This window comes from Apodemus sylvaticus, chromosome 12, assembly GCF_947179515.1.
Source record: "Apodemus sylvaticus chromosome 12, mApoSyl1.1, whole genome shotgun sequence".
Classification (NCBI taxonomy): Eukaryota; Metazoa; Chordata; class Mammalia; order Rodentia; family Muridae; genus Apodemus; species Apodemus sylvaticus.
Genome location: NC_067483.1, coordinates 43,845,031 through 43,856,460, shown reverse-complemented (window position 1 = coordinate 43,856,460; position 11,430 = coordinate 43,845,031).

The window sequence follows — 11,430 nt, the reverse complement described above, 5'->3', positions numbered from 1 at the left end:
TTTCCATACAATACTGCAGGATCCTTCCCCGTGGAGGAGAGGTGCTCACGGAGAGTGTCACTCCCAACATCTGAGACAAGTTAAGTCACGGTAACCCCCAGGCAAGGTGCATTACTGTGGCAAAATCTACTTTCTTCCAGTATTCGTAATTCTGGGGACCACTGTCTGAAAGTCTCAACCCTGCCTGTGATGTTTCAGGAGGTCTCCACCCCAGGCCTTCTTGATAGAATATGGAATGCCCATCCTGAAAGAGTTTGCATCTGAGCACAGGTGGCTTAGCTGGCTCTTTTTGGAGGAATCCCCATCTTAGGGTATTTCTCCATGTTTCGGGATTGGTTGCTATAGTTATCATTCAATCAATGTCTGTTTTGCACTTTCTCAATATGAGTGTTGTATTTTTATCTTAACTTTGACTATATGATCAGAGAACTTCTAATCCACCATCTTGTTCTTCTCTAAATAGTTGCTAGGCATTCTAAAGCACATGTTTTTCTACCCTCCTTTCCAAGAATTTAAATATATCTTCAGGAAAGAATTGTGGAGCAGGGAGAAAGACCAAATGTGCAGGAGTCCATGGCCTCAAACTCTGAGACACTGAAAGTCAGTAAAGAAATATGTTTATTCAGCGTCTCTATATATTGTCTACCATGATAAATAGATTAATGGTTAAGTGAAAATAATGTCTTAGTGACATGATTCCTTTTTTCTCTCAGTGTTTATAGAAAGCCAAGGCCAAAGGAAGGGCTGGAGAAAAACACACAAAGATCTTCAAACGTATTCGGTTGGACAGACTAGATGTCCAGCCACCATGGAAAGCCCTAAAGCTTCCTGGTTCAACACTCGTGCTTCCTTTTTGTTCATGATGTACACACAAAACAAAGCAGTGTGCTCAGACTGCCCCTTGTGTATCAGGTGACTCCGTTGTCATAAGGACAGGGAAAACAGAGCAGATACCCCGCAACTGTTCCAACTCCAAAGTGACACAGACTGCACTCAGTGCTGTTCAGAACGCATTCTTATCTCATGCCTAACTTTAAAAGATTCAGGGAAATGAACTTTTCCTCTGTACCTAATAAAATAAATTAAAATGGAACTGAAAAACACAACCTTTTCTCTTCTGATGTCAAGGCTTGCTACTTACTATACAAACTCATCAATTTTCAGTCATCCCACCACATACTTGAGATGTGGCATCTAAAGTTAATATAGAAAATCAACACACTTCTTATTCCTAGTGAATTTTAAGAAAGATGCACAGTTCTGAGGAGTGTAAACACACAAAACCTGTCCCAGTACCATCCTAAATTTCCCATATGTATGTACAGTCATCTAAGTACCACATTTTGTCTTTAGGAGCTTTAGGAGGGCAGTGTGTGTGTGTGTGTGTGTGTGTGTGTGTGTGTGCGCTCATGTGTGTGTGCATAGATGTTTATGCATGTTTGTGTGTGTGTGTGTATACAATATCTGGAGAAAAAAATATATGTATCTTTATGTTTATAGTAAAGGTCTTGATGAAGACTAGATAAAATGTGACCCAGATCACTTACACTGAAGTGCCCTCCCACCCACAAATCTGTTCACTCAAAGGCTGCATGTATTCTATACACCATGCCTATCCTGGAGGTGGTGTGTGTACCAAAGAGAGGCCACTCCTCCAGTGCCGTCTACTTGAATTCTGATTTGTTCCAACTCTCACTCTGGGAAACAGACTACATGTACATCCTGAATTCACAAACTGACCACCAGGATGGCACTGATCGCAAAGTAAAACCACTGCAGGAAAGGACTTTGCACAAAGAAGCAGACATATACTCTATAAAAGATTCAGAAGAATGTCGCACATACTAGCATAATAGTAAACATTCACACATGCTTTCTAATTAGTGCATTTAAAAGTCTACCTCTACATTATTTTTAAACATATGTATCATTGCTTACTGTATGCTTCGATGTCAAGCCAATTAGCTTGCATTTTGCATATATCAGGAAAATCATAAATCAATTTAAAATGTAATAACTTAATTTTCTCATGCTAGTTCAAGAGTAACAAAAGCCTTTCAGAAATTCGGAAACAAACTTCTTGCTTGTTCAAAGAATAATTTTTGTTAGCACATCATTAATATAAAACACAGTCAATATTTAATTCTGCATGCTATGAATATGATAAAAAGAAAACACAGCAATGTACATGCATGTGGAAAGTATCCATCCCCTTGTTAAGGTGATAGGCTAGATGTCCGGACTATGTGGATTAACCCAACAACATTACTGCTCATACAGAAGAGAAATAAACAGTATAAGATCTCCAGGTCCCTTGTGTTATTATAATAAGTCACAGGGGAAGACAAATATGAATGCATTTTCCTCTCAGAAGAAAAGTGTAAGGTCAAGTTAAATGCTGATGGTTGGTCGCTGCTCTCTTCCCTTCTCTCTCTATTTCTGCTGATTTACTCTGTCAGAACATGTTTATCTAAAAAGAAGTCAAGGGAAAGACAAGTTATTCTGATGCATGATAACTGCTCTGATAAAAACCTTTGGAGACAGGAAAATTGAACACACTGCAGAAAATAGGAGTGATTGACTTACAGCAGATTCAATGTGTCACCTATCCCTTCAAATATAGTCAACATTTATGAAAATGTTGAGTCAAATAACTGTAACTTTTAAGGAGTTTAGTACAACTGAGGATATACCATGATGGGGAAAGAAATTCCTTTCCCGGTCCCCTTTGTGTTTTCTCTGTCCTGAAACCAGTTTTGGAGTCCTAATTGTATACATTGATCCAGAAAATATATGGATGGATAAATAGAAGACAGACAGATGTAAATAGATTTAAATTAGTGAAAATACTATTTTATATAAGTCAAAATAGTTAAGTGAATGGGGAAGTCATCTTATGGCTAAGTTAATAAATAGAGATAAACTGATAGAGCATAAGTCTTAGAAATATCCAACAGTGAGTTATCAATTGACATTTATAGATAAATTGAGACATTTACACAGTCAGCTAATATCCAAGTCAAGTTGCAAATGATCTCATCCCAGATTTATTTGGGGTACTAAACTGGAATCTGAGTTACATAGACAACATAGAATCACATTTCCATGTTAAGCCTACATTGTCATTTTAGAATCTCAAAAGTAAAACATTCTTCGAACCTAGAAAGAGAAAATTCACTGCCAAGTAAACCAAAGTCAGGGGGACCAGAAAATGACTTCTTTCTAAGGAAGGTAAAGACAGCACAGTTACAAGAGAGATGCTTTCATTGAAATTCATCCAATGTGGATGTGGTACTCTTCAGTGAGGGGAAATGTAGCATGTTATTGATCTCCCCTACTCAATAAGACATCTGATGGGATACCCTACTGATATCACTCAAATGCTCACCACAGATACTAGATGAAGCTGAGCTTCTGATAGGATAAACCAGAGGATGTGAGCCGCAGAGACTCCCGTCCTCCCCATCATGATCTATTTACTACCTGAGAAACAGTTGATGAACTGCAGAGTGACAATACCCGGGAGACACAGAACACCCACTTCTGGTCTCTAGGACTATGAACAAACTTCTATGGGAAGCTAAGCATTCTGTGAAGGAAGCACTCTATTTCTTATTTTTAAATGTATATAATCTTATATTTTAGAACTTGTGGGTGATGATCCAAGGTAGAAAACAACGATGGCTTCTATTACATGTAAACGGTGGCCGTGCCAACAGGACAGGTGACATGGATGGCCGACTCTCAAATTCCCAGCCGTAATTTCCCAGCCCGATTGACCCGCTCCATGCTCAAACATGTAAAGACTTTTGGCAATAGCTTCTACTTGTCAGCAGCTTTTAAAATATTTTCAGGGGGGAAAATATGGAGGAAATCTCAAAAGAATGGAATCATCAGAGCAAGTTGTCTAAGTATGTTTTTTAGACAGTCAGTACACTTCTTTGAAGGCTGCTCACGGTGATAATTTTATACACATTACTTACATTGCCTGGGCTTGGGACCTGCCCTGGTCTGGCTGCCACTGCTCTCCTGTAAACACTGTAAAAGCAAAATGCTGCCACAAGGAATTATCTTCGAGACAGACCATGCGACAGAAGCACATGCCACAGTGGCAGCTCAAGTGAGGAAAAGAAAATACTTCATCTGAGAAATTAACACTAAATGTACTATGATGCTTTTTTCCCTTAGCAGTGTAGATGGTGAGATTAATAATAATTACAAGTATTGTTATTATATTACATTGAGCACCTAACCAGCCCATCTTGGCGGAAGCCCTAGAGTTGAACACGGGATACACTTAACCCCTTAATAACTGCAGGGCAGCTCGATGTCCATCTCACAGCTATGCATGGGTAGTGAACAAAAGCTACCAGAGGGAGTGACAATCACCCACAGTCACATGGCCTGGAGCCACTCCCCAGCCAGTGCTCATCGGTGGTAGAGTTTGAAATCTAACTCATCCAGCAATCAGCCAGCTGAACAGCTCCTGAAGTGAACAGCCACAATCAGCTGAGTCCTCAGCAAAATAAAGCATGCTAGGGCAGAGCTGTCACAGATGGTGGGATGGATACTGTCTGCTCTCGGTGTGCGCATGAGCATGCCTCCCAAGAAGCCACCCGTGGCTCGGCCAAAACTAAAGCAAGGAGCAAAGTATGAGATGTCCCATGGACCTGAACACCAAAATGAATGCTCAACTGTAATGGGAGAAACAACTAGTAATCTCGTCAGGTGAATTTGCTTTCCTTGATGGGCATCCAAGAACGAGAGCAGAAATAGACACAAGCTACTTTGAAATCAACTAAAATGTGACATACCCCGCAGTGCCTGCTACAGTTTGTGCTTAGTGCTCAGCACATAATGGCGCAGTTTTAACCAGTATAAACTAGTTTTCAGGAAAATGCCCCTCATGAGAAAGACGAACAGCATTTTAACATGTCACCAGCTGCAAGGCTTCTGAATTATTCGAAAAAGTAAGGCGTAACTTAAACGCCTCGCTGTGTTCATATGTGTACTCATTCAATGCATAGTTATTGAAGCCTATGATTTTGCTAGCACCTGAGGAAGAGGAAGAGGACAAATGTAGGCAGAATCAAGCCCCTTGCCTATGAGGAAATAAATGAACAGTCCAGGGATGTCTCATTTCTATTGCTTAACTTTGAATATAAAAAGTTGTGCATTAATATCCCATGTACAACGTGCTCTATTTTGTCCTTAGACCACAGATGCACTCCTTCAGATGTGCTAATAGTATAAGAAGGACTTACAGATGGATTGGGTGTAGACAGTCAAAGACACAGCATGGCCATGACTGTGGGATAGTTTGCCCCCCGGGCCACCCTGTGAATGTGGTTTACAGCTAAACCACATGCTAAAGTGTAAAGTCACTGTGTTACAGCTAAAGTCACGGTGTAGGGAGATGGAAATGGACAGCAAGCAGCCAGGGTTTTATCCCAATGTCTTGCCAGACACCAGTTCCTTAGCCCCCATGGTGTCAGTCTCCTCAAGGATGAACTCAGAACCTGAACCAAATGAACAGCAAGTTCCCTTTAATTCATTTAAGCTACATAGAGTCTGTGCTCTACTTCCTTCTAATAAGGTATCTAAATACATTTCTAATCTGCTGTCAGCAGTTTAATGGTTTTTTTTTTTTTATGGAAAGATTTAAGAATCCAGAAATGTAGGGAAACAACAACCTTCACAATAGTCACAAACAATATAAAGTATCTTGGAGTGACTCTATCCAAACAAGGGAAAGATCTGTATGACAAGAACTTCAAGTCTCTGAAGAAAGCGAAGAAGACCTCAGAAGTTGGAACAATCTCCCATGCTCATGGACTGGCAGGATTAATATAGTAAAAATGGCCATCTTGCCAAAAGCAATCTATAGATTCAATGCAATCCCCCATCAAAATCCCAATTCAATTCTTCATGAGAGTTAGAAAGAGCAATTCTCAAATTCATCTGGAATAACAAAAAACCCAGGATAGCTAAAACTATTCTCAACAGTAAAAGAACTTCTGGGGGAATCAGTATCCCAGACCTAAGCAGTACTACAGAACAATAGTACTAAAAACTGCATGGTATTGGTACAGTGACATGCAGATAGATCAATGGAATATAATTGAAGACCCAGAAATGAATCCACACACCTATGGTCACTTGATCTTTGACAAAGGAGCTAAATCCATCCAGTGTTAAAAAAGATAGCCTTTTCAACAAATGGTGCTGGTTCAATTGGAGGTCAGCATGGAGAAGAATGCAAATCGATCCATTCTTATCTCCTTGTACTAAGCTCAAGTCCAAATGGATCAAGGACCTCCACATAAAAGCAGACACACTGAAATTAATAGAAAAGAAACTCGAGAAGAGCCTTAAACACATAGGCACAGGGGAAATTTTCCTGAACAGAACCAATAGCTTATGCTCTAAGATCAAGAACTGACAAATGGGACTTCATAAAATTGCAAAGCTTCTGTAAGGCAAAGGACACTGTCAATAGGGCAAAACATCAACCAACATATTGGGAAAAGATCTTTACCAATCCTACATCCGACAGAGGGCTAATACCCAATATATACAACAAAACTCAAGAAGTTAGACTCCAGAGAACCAAATTTAAAAAACTATTAAAAAATGGGGTACAGAGCTAAACAAAGAATTTTCACCTTACAATAAAGAGATTGGATCCAAGAATTTTCACCTGAGGAATATCAAATGGCTGAGAATCACCTAAAGAAATGTCAACATCCTTAGTCATCAGGGAAATGCAAATCAAAATAACCCTGAGATTTCACCTCACACTGGTCAGAATGGCTAAGATAAAAAACTCAGGAGACAGCAGGTGCTGGAGAGGTTGTTGAGAAAGGAACACTCCTCTACTGCTGGTGGGATTGCAAGCTGGTACAACCACTCTGGAAATCAGTCTGGTGGTTCCTCAGAAAACTGAGCATACTACTACCAGAGGACCCTGCTATACTACTACTAGGCATATACCCAGAGGATTCTCCAGCATGTAATAAGGGCACATGCCCCACAATGTTCATAGAAGCCCTATTTATCCTAGCCAGAAGCTGGAAAGAACCCAGATGTCCAACAGAGGAATGGATACAGAAAATGTGGTACATTTACACAATGGCGTACTATTCAGCCATTAAAAACAATGAATTCATAAAATTATTAGACGAATGAATGGAACTGGAAAATTCCTCCTGAGTGAAGTAAACCAATCACAAAAGAACACCCATGGTATGCACTCACTGATAAGTGGATATTAACCTAGAAGCTTGGAATACCCAAGACACAATTCACATATCAAATGATGCCTAAGAAGGAGGAAGAACAAAGTATAGATACTCAGGTCCTTTGTAGAAAAAGGAACAAAATACCCACAGAAGGAGATACAGAGACAAAGAGTGGAGCAGAGTCTGAGCAAAAGACCATCCAGAGACTACCCCACCCAGGGATCCATACAAAACCCAGACACTATTATTGATGCCCACAAGTGCTTGCTGACAGGAGACTGATATAGCTGTCTCCTGAGCAGCTCTGACAGTACAATACAAAAGAGGATGATCACAGCCAGCCGTTGGACTGAGCACAGGGTCCCCAATGGAGGAGAAAGGACCCAAGGAGCTGAAGGGGTTTGCAGCCCCATAGGAGGGCAACAATATGAATCAACTAGTACCCCCAAAGCTCCCAGGGACAAAAACATCGACCAGATAATACACAAGGAGTTACCCATGGCTCCAGACACATAGGCAGCAGAGGATGGCCTTGTTAGACACCAAAGGGAGGAGAGGCCCTTGGTCCTGGAAAGACTTGATGCTGTAGTGTAGAGGAATAGCAGGACAGGGAAGCAAGGGAAGGTTGACTGAAGAAGGTAAGATGGCTTATGGGATTTTCAGGGGAGGGGGGAACCAGGAAAGGGGATAACATTTGAAATGTAAATAAAGAATATATCTAATAAAGAAAGAAAGAAAGAGGGAGAAAGAGAGAGAGTGAGAGAGAGAGGGAAGGAGAGGGAGAGGGAGAGAGAGAGAGAGAGAGAGAGAGAGAGAGAGAGAGAGAGAGAGAGAGAGTTTCAACACTGAAAAAAAAATCCAGAAATTGTATTGTGGTCTGAAGCACCTATTAAACTTGTTCAGCAGTAGCAAATGAGCTACGTTATAAACAGAGTATGACTACAGAACTTAATCTCAAAACATAATGATAAATAAGAGATAGAATGTTAGTTTATATCGCATTGAAACCTAAATGTCAAAAGTAACAATTTTATTGATTATTCGGTTGTATCAACACTATGCCTTCTAGAAACACCATGCCTCTTACCAGGTCACAGCTGGGTGGGATTTAAGAACTGGATTCTTAAATTGCCTGGGTCGATATATCCGGAATTCTACTGTTTAGATTTTTTTTTTCCCAGTTAACACCTGGGGTTTCTCTGGGGTTTCTCACCTATGATGCAAATGTCCCTGAGAGAGATCACTGCTATAAGCCATGAGGCAAGAGGTGAGAGTGCAGGGGTTGTAAATGGTCAGGATCCAGAAAAAGAAGGCAAGAAAGGAGATGGGAAGTAGTGTGCGGCTCTGGGGAGAGAGCCCTGGGCAGAGGCCAGAGGGAAGCCCCGTGCATGTACAAAGGGAGACCTGGCAGCAACAGGAGCCCAGGGAGGGCAAAGCTGGAGGAGGCAGGCAGGGCAGCTTGTCCTTGTTATCGCTGCTCCAGGGCGGAGTCCTGAAGCCAGATGTTGTTTGTCATCTCCTCAGTAGAGCCTGAGGTGAGTGATCTCCTCGTAGTTAATCCTGAAACATTTTAATTACTTAGCCATGTTCATGGACACGTCAAGAGTATTTGGAATTAAATGAGATATTGTACATGAAATGATTTGTATCAGCTCTCCGAGTATGAAACAGATGGTATTGTTTTTATCTGATAGAGGAAACAAGGGTAGAGGGCTTTGGCAGAGAGAAGAAAAGGAAGTAGCTACGTAAATATATAAAATTGTAGTTGGCAGCATAAGCTAACTTAGTCCAAAAAGGCAATTTTGCTTTTTCTTAATCATAATCAGTCTTTCACTTCTGAAGAAAAAACTTGGGTAGATCTAGTACAGAGACCCTTTCCCAGCCTGAAAATGGCAGGAAAATAAAACAGACACAGGGCCATCCCAGGAAAAGAGGCTGTGGTGGTTTGAACAGGAATAGTCCCATAGGTTCATGTATTTGAATGGGAGTGATACTATAGGAGGTGTAGCCTGACTGGAGGAAGAGTGCCACTGAGAGTGAACTTCAAAGTTTCTAATGTTCAAGCCATGCCCAGTTTCTCTCTCTCTCTCTCTCTCTCTCTCTCTCTCTCTCTCTCTCTCTCTCTCTCTCTCTCTCTCTCTCTCTCTCCCCCTTGCCTCCCCCCCTCTCTCTTTCCTGCCTATTGATCCCAGTGTAGAACTCTCAGCTTCCTCTCCAGCACTAGCTCTGCCTGTGTGCCGCCATGTTACCCACAATGATGAGAATGGACTACCTTTGAACTGTAAGCCAGCCCCAATTAAACGATTTCCTTTGTAAGAGATGTTGTGGTCATAGTGTCTCTTAACAGCAAAAAAACAAAAACAAAAACAAAACAAAAACCCAAACAAAAAACAAACAAACAAACAAAAACAGAGGCTATGGACAAAGTGGACCCTAGAGTACTCACACAACACTAGGAGTCCATGTAGAAAAAAAAGTCCTGTTTGAAGTAGAAAACAGTAATAATAGGAGAAGATCTAAACATCAGTTAGAATTTGCACAATTACCCACTGTCCATTTACATAAGGATCTGAAGCCAGTCAAGATCTGCAGTCACCAATGAACACTGAATTTATTGAAGTCATTTATGAATAGTGAATTATATGTGACATTCCACATGTCTATGCAGCCATTTCTTCAGCAACAATGAGAAGGTGACTATAAAAAGTTCTGTTTCTGAATGTTGTATTCGAAGTTGATTTTTTAGAGTCTTAAGAAGCAATTTTTATATAGTTGCACTAGCCAGTCTTTGAAGGCTTCTTAAAATGATGAATCAGAACAGGCACAAAGGAGTTCTACTTTCTCAGAGAAGAAAAAATTTAATTCATATTGGTAATTTTAGTCCTTGTTTTTCCATAATCTTCTGATAATCCATTTAGGATTGGCACTTGAGTTTCCAGAACAATTCTAAACACTGAATCATTTTACACAAAGCTTAGCTTCCCTCCAAATATACTATATCATTCAAAATGCTAATTCTTCTTTTAAAAATATTTTATTCCAGGTAAAGAAGAAACAGAAATGGAAAGAAATGAATTATGCAATACCATATGCATGACATAAAACACAGGTACCCCAAAACCACAATTTACATTTAAGAACAATATTTACAAACAAATAAAAACTGTTCAGATTCAACACCACACAAAGCTGCCAATGAGGCACGGGGAGAAAATAAAAATAAGAAAAAAGGATAAAAGGGGAGAAGAAAGGAAGGAAAGGATGCGAGGGGATCCTTCCCTAGAATCGCGATCATTCTACATCAGAGGTCAAACCTTTCTTCTATCCATTTTGACACACACACACACACACACACACACACACATGAGTTTTCTCAATTTGCTCTTTGCTCCTAGGCATCAACAATCTTTTTTTTTTTTTTTTTTTTTTTTTTTTTGGTGTTTTAAGACAAGGTTTCTCTGTGTAGCCCTGGCTGTCCTGGAACTTGCTCTCTAGACCAGGCTGGCCTCGAACTCAGAAATCCACCTGCCTCTGCTTCCCAAGTGCTGGGACTACAGGCGTGTGCCACCACGCCTGACATCAACAATCTTTCTAAAATGATACTAAGTCATGTTGATTGCTGGCATCAGAGAGGTGCCAATCCAATCTTGTCTTGATGATCCTCTTGCAGAGACACAAGGCTCCTAGCCACATTGGGATTCCCAGACCCAAACCTAGATTTCTTGTGATGTCTTCTAAAATCATTGTATTTTGGGCCAGAGTTATCACTAAGAAATAGTGTGCTTACCTACTATTTACATGTAGTAAGCCTGAAATTTAATACCCAACACAGCAGAGACTAAAACAAAGGAGGGGAAACAAAATGGAAAGAAAAGGAAAAGACAGGAAGTCAAAGGGAAGTGTCTTAGTTAGGGTTTCCATTGCTATGAAGAGGGACCATGACCAAGGCAACTCTTATAAAGGACATGATTTAACTGGGGCTGGCTTACAAGTTCAGAGGACCAATCCATTATTATCATGGAAGGAGGAATGGCAGTGTCCAGGCAGCTCAGCCCTGGAGGAGCTAATAGTTCTACATCTTGTTTTGAAGGCAAGCAAACAGGGAAAGACTGGCTTCTAGGCAACTAGAAGGAGGGTCTCAAAGCCCACAACCACAGGGACACACTTCTTCTAACAAGCCCACGCCTAC